We start from the raw sequence: 13,958 nt of genomic DNA, 5'->3' as shown, positions 1-13,958 counted from the left end.
GGGGTCGATCCTAACGACATTTATAACAACTAATCCTACTAAAGCTAAGCTCAGTCGAGAGTTTTTGATTCAAAAAGCGGAACCTCAGCATAAAAATGGGTTTTTGAGCAGAATTGAAACTCGGCGGCAATTCGGCGAGATTCAGCAGAAAACAACCGGATATTCATGCTCTAGAGCACGTAGGCAATAAGTTTAGACACTAAAATCAAGTTATTTGGACAGTTTTACAAAAAGCTCAAAACTTAGAGCACAGAAAGACATAGCAAAAAGCGACAGAATTTACGATCAGAGGTAAGGAAAAGCATCAGTACCTCGAGGCCTACGCGTAGAAACGAACGGAACGACGATCGGTCAAGAATTGGCAAAATCACTTTTCTTCCTTTTTCCTCTCCAATGTCTCGGCCGTGTGTGTGTGTTGTGAAGCTTTTTTTTTTGAATTTTTTTTCATTTTTCATACTATATATAGGAAATGGAAAATGCGGAAAAATGAGGATTTCGCGATTTCGATTTTTCCTACTGATTCCAACGTATTTTAGACACGATATTCTTTCCGCTGAATCTTCTAATTCTCCAAAGAAATATCGGTATGATTTTTGGTTTTCGAGGCTTGTTTTTAGTGTGTACCGGCTTAAAATGCACTTTATGCACTTTATGATTTTGACCTCGGATGCAGAAACTTCCTTCTGAAGAAAGATCTGGAACGTCGATTACAGTGGGCGTACGCGGATGAAATCTTTATTTGAAGCTCCGAATAGAAAATGTCTTCATCGTCCGTTGATTTTAGGGTTTTTGAACTATCAGGGTTTCAGTTTCGGCAAACTTCCGAGTATTAGAATTTGGCGTTCGTACATTCCAGGGTTTCGTATCGAAACGCTTGTCATGGAAAGAAATAAGATAAATTCTAACATTCCTCTAAAGACTTTTGGAATTAAGTCTCATCGTGTCCTAAAACGTAAATTAGCTATTTACTAGCGTTTTTGACCTAGGTTAAAGCGAATACTAACCGTGCTATAACCTTTATCGACTTTGATGCAATCCTTAGCTTTTTCCTGAACTTTCTCCTTCACAAATCTATCCCATTCAATAAACACTTGTTCAGGTTTTCCTCCACGTTACCTCGAATTAATCGTGAAAAAGGAATTTTATTCGGTTTATTCCAAACTTAAAAACTTGGGTCTCACAGAAGCAGCGAAGAACTGTTAGGATACAACTGAGTCGGGTCGACATGCACCACACTGAGGGTCTCCAAACTTAAAAACTGGGGTCTCCAAACTTAAAAACTGTTAGGATACAACTGAGTCGGGTCGACATGCACCACACTGAGGGTCTCGCACACGAAATTGGAGAAAGGAAGCTTGAAACCGAGATCCACGAACAAGGTGTCGTACAAATAGAAGTAATGAAAAGTGGGCACACCATTGGGTTTGTGAGACGTAACGACTTTCCTAGGCCCAGGCACGCCTAACAAGAGAAAAGGATCGTAGCCGTGGCGACAAAGGCCACCACAAGCGTTCACAATGGCTGCATGGTCCTTAATTGACGTGTAGATAGAGGGTGTCCAGAAATCTTTGTTCATTCGCCAGAGCGGGTCTAGAGGTTCTAGGAGCGAGATATCAAGAAGTTGAGACCTCTCGATGGGAGAAAGGTGTTTTATAGGGATGGGCGAGTCTTCAAGATCAGAATCAGACTCGACGACGGCACGTTCAGGCACCACTGGAAGAGGTTCATCAGAATCTGGAAAAATGGGGTTCTTGAGAGTAAAGAATGTTGGCCGGAGAAGAAAGCTTTTTGGCTATTAAAAATAAAAAAGAGAAATTACTTAATTATTTAATTCAGATTTGTTTTATTAGTAATTTCATGATTTTGTGTGGACTCTTTGCTCGCTCAAGCCCATTGAAGACAGGCCTGATCGAATGCTACTTATGAAGACAAAAACCTAGTTGCTAGGTGTGCTTTGTGTGGAGTAAATTTGGGTTTACACTTGTCAGTTCACACTTGTAGTGTTCTCTCAGCAGCTTTATGTTATTGTTCTAAGCTGAGAGTTGTTTTATGAGTTATTTGATCTTGAGATTGTCTTTACTCTTGTTGTAAGAGATTAATCATTGTGGCAGTGGTTGTGTGTGAGAAAGTGAGAGGGGCTCTCATACTTAGGGGGAGTTAGAGATAGGTAGAAAAAGCAGTGAACTAGGGCAGTTCAGTTAAGAACTTTTGTGTACAATTTCTCTATAATAGTGGATTATCTTTCTCGGGTGAAAACCTCCTGACGTAGGTGATATTGCACTGAACTGGGTTAACAATTTCTTGTGTCTTGTTTGTTATTTTTGTTCTTAAACTTGCATATCTGAACATTGCAATTTGTGTTACGTTGTACAAGATGTCTTAGACATCTGGTAGAAGATTTGTCCGCGTGTGCTAGAAGGCATCAGAGCAGGAACCCTGTTCTGGTTGAGTGAGCTCCAGGGAACTACAATTATGGTAAGATGGATAACGACAAGGATGTGGGGTCGATTTATAGGTCACTTATGCTTGATGGGACTAATTATTACTATTGGAAGGCACACATGGTTGCTTTTCTTAGATCAATTGATGGCAAGACCTACAAGTCAGTTCTCAAAGGATGGAAGCATCCTATCAAGACTACTCAAGAAGGAACCTCAACCACTGAACTCAAACCAGAAGAAGACTGGAATAAGGAGGAATATGAAGAAGCTTTTGCTAATTCAAATGCTCTCAATGCTATCTTTAATGGTGATGATAAGAATATGTTCATACTGATTCACACTTGTCCTGTTGCCAAAGATGCTTGGGAAATTCTCAAGGTTTCTCATGAGGGTATTGCTAGAGTTCGCATGTCAAGACTTCAATTGCTAACTACTCAATTTGAGAACCTCAGGATGAAGGAGGATGAAACTATCTCTGAGTTTCACATGCGTGTCCGTGACATGGTAAATGCATCTTTTGCCTTAGGAGAACAGATGTTATAGGAGAAACTTTGTCAGGAATATTCTCAAGTCTCTGCCTAAGAAATTTGACAAGAAACTCACAACTATTGAAGAGGCACAGGACATTAAAAGCATCAAGGTGGATGAACTTATTGGCTCGCTACAAACATTTGAAATGTCTTTCAATGATAGAACATAGAATAAGAGCAAGAGTATAACATTTGTGTCCAACACTGATGAGGATGATTGTAAGACCCGGTTTTATGGCATACTATTTTAATAATAATATTAAATAATATTCCGTGAATTGCTTGTGCTATATGTGATATTATGCATTTTAAAAAGGTTATTAATTGTTAGAAGCAATATTAAGTCCTAGAAACCTCTAGACGTTGATGAGCGCGACGATACGAGCATTTTGACTGTAATATTGCTAGGGTTCGGCAACGACGACTTTTAGGTCAAAATCGACCCGACAACAACGATGAGTTGGCGAATCGAGTCGACGATGACGATTTCATGGGCCGCACCTTATGGGGAGGTGCTGGGCATGATTTTAAGAATATTCTAGGAGAGAATATTCCTTGGTTTTGTTCTTGAAAGTTTTATTTAAATTAAATGGGGTTTCATTTAAATAAAATGCATTTAAATAATTTTAACCTATGGTTTAATATAAAAATTAATTCTGAAAATATTTTTGAGATATTATGGAGCTGGTGCACGAAATTTTGGAGCCAAAATCATTGATTAGGATTTTTATTTTTAAATTTGAAGTTTTGATGCATTTAGGAGGGAAATGGTGCATTTAATGCATTAATTATTTTGAGATTTTTATTTAAATTATTATTTTAAAAATTTTTGGTGAAAAATCTGAGCATGATGTGTGTGTGTGGTCAGCCAAACCTAGTGGAGGGAGAAAAGAAAAGGCTTTTTTTCAATTTTTAGCTAGGTTTTATGAAGGAGAGATATTAGGGATTTGATTCTTTGACTTTCTAATTGATGGGGGATTGATTTCTAAATTTTTAAAACTTAAAAGGATCTCTCCAAATATGATTGGAAACCCTTGTGATTCAGATTTAATTTTTTTAAATAATTAGGGATTTAAATGCTAATTTTTTTGGGGTTTAATTAGGAAATAAACCTAAATTTGAGGGCTAAATGTGGGGAGTTTGGAAAGCTCTAGAAACCCTGGGTTGGGCTGAAGAAAGGGGCGGCCATGGGCCTCTCTTGGAGAGGAAGAAAAGCAATTAATGCTTTGCTCTCACCTCTCACTATAAATAGAGAGCTCCTCCTTCTCATTTCTACACCCAAGCTTACTTGCTCTCCTCTCTCCCTAGCCGTGAGCTCTCTCCCTCTCTTGCCTTTCTTTTATTTCTTTCTATTTTTTTTATTGCTTTAGTTTCTAAGCCTTGAGCAAGGCCATTCTCAATATGCTATGTGGTTGTAGCTTAAGCTGTTTTGGCAAAAACTAGAAGAGAATGATCTTGATCGGGTTGCTTAGGAATGTTTATGTTTTTGGGGTTTTTTCTTAAGAAAATTCATGGTGTTCTTATAGTGTTCTTATGATCTTCAAACAATTATTTTAGAAAAGAGGTTTTGATCTTATGAAAGAGAAAGTTTTGATTTTTCGAGGTTTTTAAGATAGTATTTTTGAAACGACGGGGAAGGGATATATTATCGCTAAACGACTACTAATTCGTACCGTTACTCTGTCCACATGACTAGGAAGTTCGGAGCGAGCGTGACCCCGCCAAATCCAAAGTCCTAGGACGTGTTCTGCTGTGACTAAGGTAAGGGCACTTCGGCCTCGGCCTAGATAAATTGTTTGTGATTGTGATTGTTAGCAAGCATGATGCTAGGACTATTAATGATGTATGTACTAGATATGCTTTATGATGATGATGCAATAAATGCTAGCTAGTGTTATTATGAACATGCCTATATGACTAGGGTGTTAGCTATATTTATTGCTATGCATGCAAGTTATTATGCGATGATATGTTGTTTATAAGAGATGAACGTGATGGGCTTAGGGCTTAGTGATGATGACTAACTTGCATCGCATGCATTGTGGACCAAGTGACCTGGATTGGGCTTGGTTGGCCACGGGTAGTGACCTGGATTGGGCTAGTCGATGGTGACATTCAGGGGAGGCCCTGAATAAGGACGAACGTCAAACGACAGTGCGTTGGAGAGGTCCAACCCTGATCATCAAGCTGTTGGGCAGCGGTGCTTATGGATATCCAAAGCGTCCGCATGCATGTGCACGGGCATTGACTAACAATAAACTATGAGACAGTGCTCTATACTTGTGAAACTTAGAATTATGAGATAGTTCCCTATACTTGTGAACCTTAGAACTTAATATAGTTCCCATATTTGTGAATGTTAGCATAGTGAAGAACTTGTGATGGATAGGGTAGTATACCCTACTTATGATGTGTGTGTGTTAGAAGTTGACCCTTGCTTGTTTGCTGTTTGTTGTTTGGGGCGCTTAACGCCTAGACAACAAGCATGCGTGCGATCAGTCAAGATACGACCCTATATCTGCTCGATTTGGACGACGGCAAGGCTCGAGACATCGACTGCGCGACTGATGGTTCAGCTGTGGGATTGGCGAGAGCAGAGGATGCGAGACCATATGATGCGAGCGCTGGAGGAGGCCTTGGAGGGCACGCGACCTATGAGTCGAGTATTGAGTGTGATAATTGAGTCTGTACTTGGGGGTGAGCTAAGTTTGTTTATAGGGTTCGAACCTAACCCAGAGACCTTCTTGTTGTGTTGGCTCGGGGGCGGTTGAACATTAGTTTAATCATTATGTTTTAATTTGAAAGAGTCATTGTATGCTTCCAAAGCTTTTATTAATAAGATGAACTATTCAGTCTACTTCTCAAGTTACTACTTTTTATTTGTAAGCAATGTTATTGAAAGGATTTATTTCAACGAAAATTTACACACGTTTTTGGAAAAAGGTTACTAAAGTGACCCTCGAGAAATCGGGGCTTTACATTGTGGTATCAGAGCTTTGGTTGAGAAAACCAGAGCTTTGGGTTAGTGGTCCCTAGGAGTTGATTCTAAGAGAGTTGGGTAGAACTTGTTTGCTAAGATTGTAAGACCCAAGTTTTTTTAAGTTTTGGATAAGTGAATAAAATACAAGAGTTTATTGGATGAAATAAATTTATGAAGGAGAAGGAGAAGGTAAAGTCCAAGGATTGTATCAAAACCGATAAAAGTTATAGCACGACTAACATTCGCCTAATCTTAGGTCGAAGACCCTAGTGAATAGTTAATTCATACTTTAGGACACGATGGAAACTAATTCCAAAAATCTTCAGAGAAATATTAGAATTTCTCTTATTCGTCTATAAACAAGTATTTCGACGCGAAACCCTGGAACGTACGAACGTTGAATTCCAATACTCGGAAGTTTGCCGAAACCAAAACCCTGATAGTTCAAGAAACCTAAGATCAACGGACGATGAAGACTTTTTCCATTCGGAGCTTCAAACGAAGATTCCACACGCGTTCACCTATTTCTCTTCATGTTTTCAATCTTTCTTCAGAAGAAAGTTTTCCCATCCGACATTCACTGCAAAAAGTAACTTTTCGGGTAAAATAGATTTACACCGACTTTTGATTGTTTACCTTAATTCCAAGAAAATCTCTTTTGAGTTTTGGAATTCTGTCGCCAAAACCTATCTTAGAATTCACAGAGAAATGCGCAGGAAAAATATCGGAATCACTCTTATATTTTTATCTTAACTCTATGAGTTAAATCCTCCGATGCCTAAACAAATCTGTACCGGTTTACAAAATATCTTCTCAAAATATCTTTGATAAATATCTATTCATCCTTATCCGATCTTTGATAAATATCTACTCATCCTTATCTAATCTTTACAAAATATCTTTACAAAATATCTTTACAAAAATATCTTCTCAAAAATATCTATCCATCCTTATCCATCCACCAAGTCATCCTTATCTAAACTTGCAAAATATCTTCCATTTCCTTCCCTATATATAGGTTGAAGCTAGAAAATGAAAATTTGGCAAAATCTCACCCAAAAACCCACCCAAACCCGCGAGCACAAGGAGGAGAGGAGAGGAAAAATATTTTCGCCGATTCTTGCCCGTTTGCTTCACAGTTCCTTGCTAATCGAAGACTACGAGGTATAGTTACTATCCTTCACTTTCGATCGTCATTTCCGTCAATTTTCTCTAGACTTTTCTAAGCTCAAAGTTTGGAGCTTTTTGTGAAATTGTCCAAATAGCTTGATTTCTCTGTCTAAACATCTTCCCTACGTGCCCAAGAGCATTTCTGTCGGATTAGTTTTTCCGTAATGTCGCCGGAATTCCGCCGGAATCAATTTTACCTCAAATACCCATTTTGGGGCAAAGTCTCAATCTTTTAGCTTAGAACTCTCGACTTGGCTTAGTGCTAGTAGGATTAGTTGTCATAAACGTCGTTGTTGACGTCCCCATACAATTTGTTTTTCAAAAATCCAGTTTTGAGATTCTGAGCTGAAAATAATGACCAAATTGCCCCTATATCAGTTTTCGATCCGAAAATTTTTCCGAGCTTAGATTCGCCTTAGTTACGACTAATGATAACCTAGGAACCAAGTTTGATCGAAGAAAAATCGACCCACACAATTAAGGGGAGTGGCCGAGAGCACCCTCAAGGGGGGAGGAAATCCGACTTTTTCGAACACTTGTCTTAACGTGTTAGATTGTCGTACCACGGAGTTTGTAGTGTTCCGTGTACCCCTAGCACTGATTGTTTGCTGAGTTTCTGACTCATTGTGATTGATTTTTGTGAAATTGCTTTAAGGTTCGTTCGAGGAATTCTGAGGACTTGAGGAGGAAGATCGTGAAGGAAAGTTCAAGGAGCGAGCTGGAAAATCAACAGGTGAGGGCATCTCACTGAATACTAGATAATGATTTAGGTGTCGACGAATTCGACTTGATTTATGTGTTATGCACTTAATTGCTAAATGCCTGAAATGTTTTCTGAGGCTTCGGCCGATCTTGTTGAGTACTGGATGCCATGATATTGTGTGCTAAATGATTCACATGTTATGTGTTAAATGGTTAATCTAGGGTGTGTTGGAATATGCTATTTATGCTTATTGATTGAGCTGATTTATTTATGTGATTATTTGTTCACATGATATTTGGATTATATTGATTATAATGTGTCTTTCTATTACGCACTTGAATTGCTGACTATATTGAATATACCGTGCAATTGTGCGAATGAGTGAGGAACGTCAAGATAGTGGATAACGGGTAGTTATGCCAGACTCCTGACGAGTTTTTGGATAAAGTTTGATGGGACGGACCGAGAATCGTACCCTATTATTGTTTTATGTATCGAGACATTCTCAAAGGAAAATTGAGTTTGAAAATGTTATTGGAAAAACCCCATTTGAATTCACGTAAGAACTTGGGTTGTTCTGTCTAAGGCAATAAGGGCTTTTAATGAGGCATTGTGCCCGGCCAGCTTACCTGGGAACTTCTCGGGCCATTACTTGGGTGATGATGGACCTTTTGTTTGAGACCTTCTCCAGGGAATCATTGGAACTATGGGATCTTTGAAACTAATAGGATTAGAGACGAAACTTAAACAATTTCAAAATGAACCTCCATAATGTATTAAACAACCTCAAAACCCTTAATATAATGATAAAAGACTCAGACGAAAGTTTAGGGCTTGAACATAAGTGTTTTGAAAATGAGAAGTGTCGGCAAATCCAAGATTAGGAGAAACTCATAAGTTTCCGAGTATGCTTATACTCTTCGCTCGATGAGCAGTTTATTGTTTGGCTATCTAAAGTTTAGCCGGAGACTATAAGTTTCCAAGTACATTCGTACTCTTTCGCTTGATGAGCAGTTTATTGATTGGCTATCTAAAGTTTAGCCGGGAACCATGAGTTCCAAAGTACATTCTTCTTCTTTTGACTAATTCATTTTGTCGCAGAATCGACATTTACCTTAGGGTATTCTTTTTAGAGACATTAGGTTAATTAGAACACGTGGTGACGTGTCGAGTGAGGTCGGAGACGTTGTTTGGCTAATCACTTGCATTCATGCACTCATTTTGAGGTTAATACACGGCGTGATACCGGACCTCGGTGGATTCCAAAATGGTCATAAGACCCGGATTTCCATATTTAGGACACTACGGTGGTCCTTAGTAGCAGACGGAATGGCAGACCTACGGGTTCACTGCTGATCTGACTACTTTTGTGTGGTGTAAGAGACGCCCGAGCGGAATGGTCCCACTATGGCCGGTGTTAGGGCTGACTCGTTGGTGTCCATCCTTCTTCCGGAATGCATCTTGTCAACCAGCATTGCATTTCATGCAACATACATACTGACTTAGTTGCTGAGTGTGATTGGTACTTGTTAATCCTATTTGATGCATGCTATTTGTTATTATCATCTTTTATATTCATTGTGAAATATGCAACCCTAGGAAGTTATCCCTAAACTTATAAGCCTAAGTGGCTATTACTATTTATCTTTACCTATTGAATGTACTATTATGTAATTCTTTGAGTTGACCCTCGCGCGTGCTACCTGTGTTTGGGGGGCTATGTATGCCCTTTATTGTCAGATGTCCATGGAGGACCGGTACGAGATGGTCGTCCCTTCGGGGGAGACCGGGTTTGAGATGTTGGACCAAGACACCCCGGGCTCATGGGTGGTCGACCCCGCCGGCCATCGAGCTATCTATTCGGGGCGAATAATGGAGGATCGCGTTGACCGGATGCCAAGCCTGACACACGGAGTTTGGAGGCGCTACACTGTCAGCTTCAACTTGCCACCGGGTGTACACTGCGGACCTGGACTGGGAGTACCACCACCATCGCCGCCTTCGGACGACGAGGACCCCTCGGAGGACGTGCCTGTGGGAGGGACTTCTTCAGGCACTAGTTCACCCACTGTCGCGGCTGCTGTTGACTTGGGATCGGGTGCAGAACCCGCGCGACCAGCTGTGGAGATCGATGCAGTCATCGACATAGTCGTCTTGGATTCAGATTCAGACGACGATCTTGGGGATGCATAGTTGGGAGTGCGGTGATGTGCTTCCCTAGTTGGGATTAGTGTAGGAGTAGCGTCTTGGCTCTGATATTCAGTCTTTCGTTTGGGCAGGGTAGGTCCCCGACCTTTAGCTTTTCTTGTGGTTCTCTTTACGGGAATTACAGAGGGTTGGTCGGTTTAAGAGGTTTTGTTGGCTGACCTACTGTTGTAGGGAGGACTGTATTTGGAACTCTTGTCCTTTTGTTCCGGTTTGTACGTATTTGCCCACGGGCACTACTTTCGGTTAGTTACCCGTCATTGGAGGTTACTCGTGACGTGGTTTTGTTACTTACAACGGGGGCTGTAATTATCTATCGTATAGTAATTCTGCTGTCTTTTGTTGTTGAGTTTCATTTCTTTCAGTTTCTAATTCCTTTATTAAAAAAAAATATTCACGTTTTTCCGCTTAAGTATTTCTTTTGGTTACTAAAGTGACGCCACCGAAATTGGGGTGTTACAAAGATGGTTGATTGACTTGTGAGATTTTCTGGAGCGTCATTGCTGTGAAGCTCTACCCTTGGAGTCCTTAGACTCTAAGACTCTTGTTTGAAGTGAAGTTTGAATTTGGATGGTAAACTTGTGCAGGTTGAAAGATGCATCCACGACAAGAGCCATCTAACGAACAATTGGCTCAAGCCAAGGCTCCGCTCGCCCAGTTGGTGGCACAACAAGCTGCTGCAACTGCTTCTAATGTTGCTGCTCAAGCTCAACGGGAGGCTGAAGAGCATACTCGGAGGGCTTAACAGCAAGCACGAGAGCTAGCTCAGGCTCAGAGGGTTGAATGATTTCAAGTGCCAAGACCCGCCAAGGTTCAGGGGTGATTCGGATCCTGAGAAAGCTGACCTTTGGATCCAAGAACTCGAGAAGATTTTCGGAGTTTAAAAACCCCCGGTAATACTAAGGTGGTGCTAGTGATGACCCGGGATTTAAGGTTATTTTCCTAGTTTATTTGCATGCATTTTAATGTATTATTTAAGACATTTTAATCACTTTAGGACACTCTAGGCTTATTTCATGCATTTTAATATTTTTATTTAGTTTTAGTATTTTCCTACATTTTATATTATTTTTCTAGATTTTATTAGGATTTAAATTAGCTTTATATTTTGTTAAATTATTATTAGGATTTATTTACTTTAATTTAGGATTAGATAAGTTTATTTTAAGTCGTTATCTTATTTTTATTTTGTTAGTTTTTATTTATCTTTAATTAGGACTTTTTGAATTATAGATTTGATTAGAATTTAGTTGGTTTATTTTAAGATTTTATCTTATTTTACCTTATTTTTATTTAATTTAATTTCTGGAAAAATCAGGAAAAGAGAGCTGATACTGCGCTGAGGGTCTACTGAAATTACCAGGCACGTGCGGAGATCGGATGGCTGCAGCTTCATTCCCTTCCACGTGTCACAATCTTATCAAGGGTCTGCGATAAGACCGTGGTCTGCCTAATACTAGATTCCACCCTTATAAAGTATCCACCAATTGCAGGGAGACACGTGGCAGATTTATAAATAAGTTTTGACTTTTTCCACGCCCTGGATCACGTGATTGGAATTGGAATAGAGAAAAAAACACGGAATCAAAATAAAGCAACAGACGGAAATAAAGAAACAAGAGCATATATATTGAGGATATATATTAGAAGGTGATCAGATTTTTGGAGAGGAGCAGCTTAAGCCTTCTTCTATGGAGTTAATCCTAGTATTGGAGCTTTTTTAAGAACCTTTATTTTTCTCAATAAATTATTTATCATGAAAGCCATGCTTGGCTAAACCTCTGTAGGTACTTAGGGTGTTCGGTTTGATTCTCTTGACCTTATGTTTTGATTTACTTTTTGGCTCATGAATTCTAGTTTTATTTATGAATTTCTCATCTTTTATTTATGAATCTTTATGCATGAAAATCAACTTTGCTATTTTGTATGCGATTGAGAAATCGGTAGAAAATATGGATCCGGTGAGGAATTGATTAGGAACGCCTACGCCTTAGAGATAAGGGTAACTTCTAATTGTGTTGGCTAGTAACTAAGTGTTTTAATTCTCCAATTAAATTCGTCTAGGAACTAAGAGATTAGTGTTAGCAGTTTAATTGGAAGTTCTACGTAGTTAAGAGATTATCACGTAGAAACTAAGGCAAGCACCATAAATAAGTTAGATAATTCATGAGTTAATTAGTCTATTAAGAACATAAGTGAAATTGATGAAATCATATCCCAGGTACTTCCCCTTTTGATTGTTTTCAATACTGCGTACTTGCTTTTCACTGAATTCTGCAACTTTCAACTAAGTTCGTTTCAACAACAATTATTTACCCCCAAAACCTTTTTACTTAGTCTTTTTAGTCATTCAATAGGTTAAATTGATTTAGACGACCGCAATCCTTGAGTTCGATAATTTATTACTACTTAACGAATAGGTACACTTGCCTAGGAGTTATCAAGTTTTTGGCGCCATTGTCGGGGATTGCGCTTTAGTCTAGAATAATAGAACCTATTTCTTACTTTTAAGACTTTACTTTATTTATTTTTATTTTTTTGTTACTTTTATTGTGCTGGTGCTACTAACATTGGTTTGCTAGTGTATGCGAGGTACTGTTGATCGTAATTCCCTTCTTTTTGATCCTGAGATCGAGAAGAATGCTCGGAAGAATCGAGCTCAACAAAGAAAGCAAAAACAATGGCTGAGACACCGGAACAGATTGAGGCAAGGATTCGAGATCAATTTGAAGGGCGATATAATGCAGATTATGAAGTCCGGAGGATTCAGCGAGACAGAGAGTTAGAAGAACAAAATGCCAGGAGATCCATCCGAGAGATAACTACCCCTGACATAAGCTTTGAATTTCAGGGAAGTATTATTCCACCTACTGATGTTCCAGAAAATTTCCAGGTGCCAACTCACTTCATGCACCTAATGAGCCAGCACCAATTTGGAGGGAGTATACTCGAAGATCCCTATGCTCATATGGCTACATTCACAAAGCAGTGCACCCCATTGAAGAAACAGGGAATCACTCTAGACACAGTAAGGTTGATGTTGTTTCCCTTTTCCTTAAGGGATTCTGCTGCATCTTGGTTGAGGTCTCAACCTCCACACAGTATTGTATCATGGGATGACCTAGCCAAGAAATTTACGTCAAAGTTTTTTCCAGCAACCCGCACGAGGAAGTTAAAGCAAGAGATCAACTCCTTTCTCCAGATGGATCAAGAGAACTTATATGAGGCATGGGAACGGTTCAATGAGCTTCTAAGGAAATGCCCAAGCCATAATATTTCTCTCACTGATCAGGTAGTAATTTTTTATACCTCATTTAATGATTATACCAGAGACAAATTAGATACTGCAGCTCCAGGTGGAGCTTTTGATGTTTGCCCACCAGTGAAGCCTTAGAGATAATTAATAATCTAGCAACCAGAGCTATGCATTCCAACAACGACAGGCAGAACAGAAAAAGTGTTCAAGAAGTAGAGACATATGATGCCGTTCTAGCCTCAAATAAGAAGTTGTCTCAGAAAATGGATGTCATAGTGAAGCGTTTGGATGACTGCCATGTGGGCAATGATGATGCAAAATTCGATGAGGAGGTAAAAATACTGACTAACCCCCAAAATAATCCATATTCCAATACTTATAATGCAGGTTGGAGGAATCACCCCAACTTCTCTTGGGGAGGGCAAAATAAGTCGACTCAATCAGGAGATTCAAGACAATATTCCAACCAGCGGGGTCAATATCAGGAACAAAGGCAACCACCTCAACAAGATGAAGGAGCTAAAAAGAGGAGCTTGGAAGACATTGTGGGGGAATTGGCTCAAACCATCAAGAGTTTCATCAATGAATCTCGCAATAATTTCAAGAACCAAGAGGCTTCAATCAAAAGTCTGGAGAACCAGGTTGGTCAAATCTCAAAACAACTCGTTGAAAG

At 39.4% G+C, this 13,958-nt stretch overlaps 1 non-coding gene across 1 annotated transcript; it reads right to left on the bottom strand.

The window, feature by feature from the left end:
* Positions 1-13,198: 13,198 nt before the first annotated feature.
* LOC130734862 (small nucleolar RNA R71) lies at positions 13,199-13,305 on the bottom strand. Its single transcript, XR_009018200.1, has one exon. It is a non-coding gene; the product is annotated as a small nucleolar RNA R71 (small nucleolar RNA).
* Between the last annotated feature and the right edge of the window lie 653 nt (positions 13,306-13,958).

The sequence above is a fragment of the Lotus japonicus genome, chromosome 1 (genome assembly GCF_012489685.1).
Source record: "Lotus japonicus ecotype B-129 chromosome 1, LjGifu_v1.2".
Lineage (NCBI taxonomy): Eukaryota > Viridiplantae > Streptophyta > Magnoliopsida > Fabales > Fabaceae > Lotus > Lotus japonicus.
The sequence above is the reverse complement of the archived record's forward strand: the minus strand, read 5'-3'. Positions and strand labels throughout refer to the sequence as shown.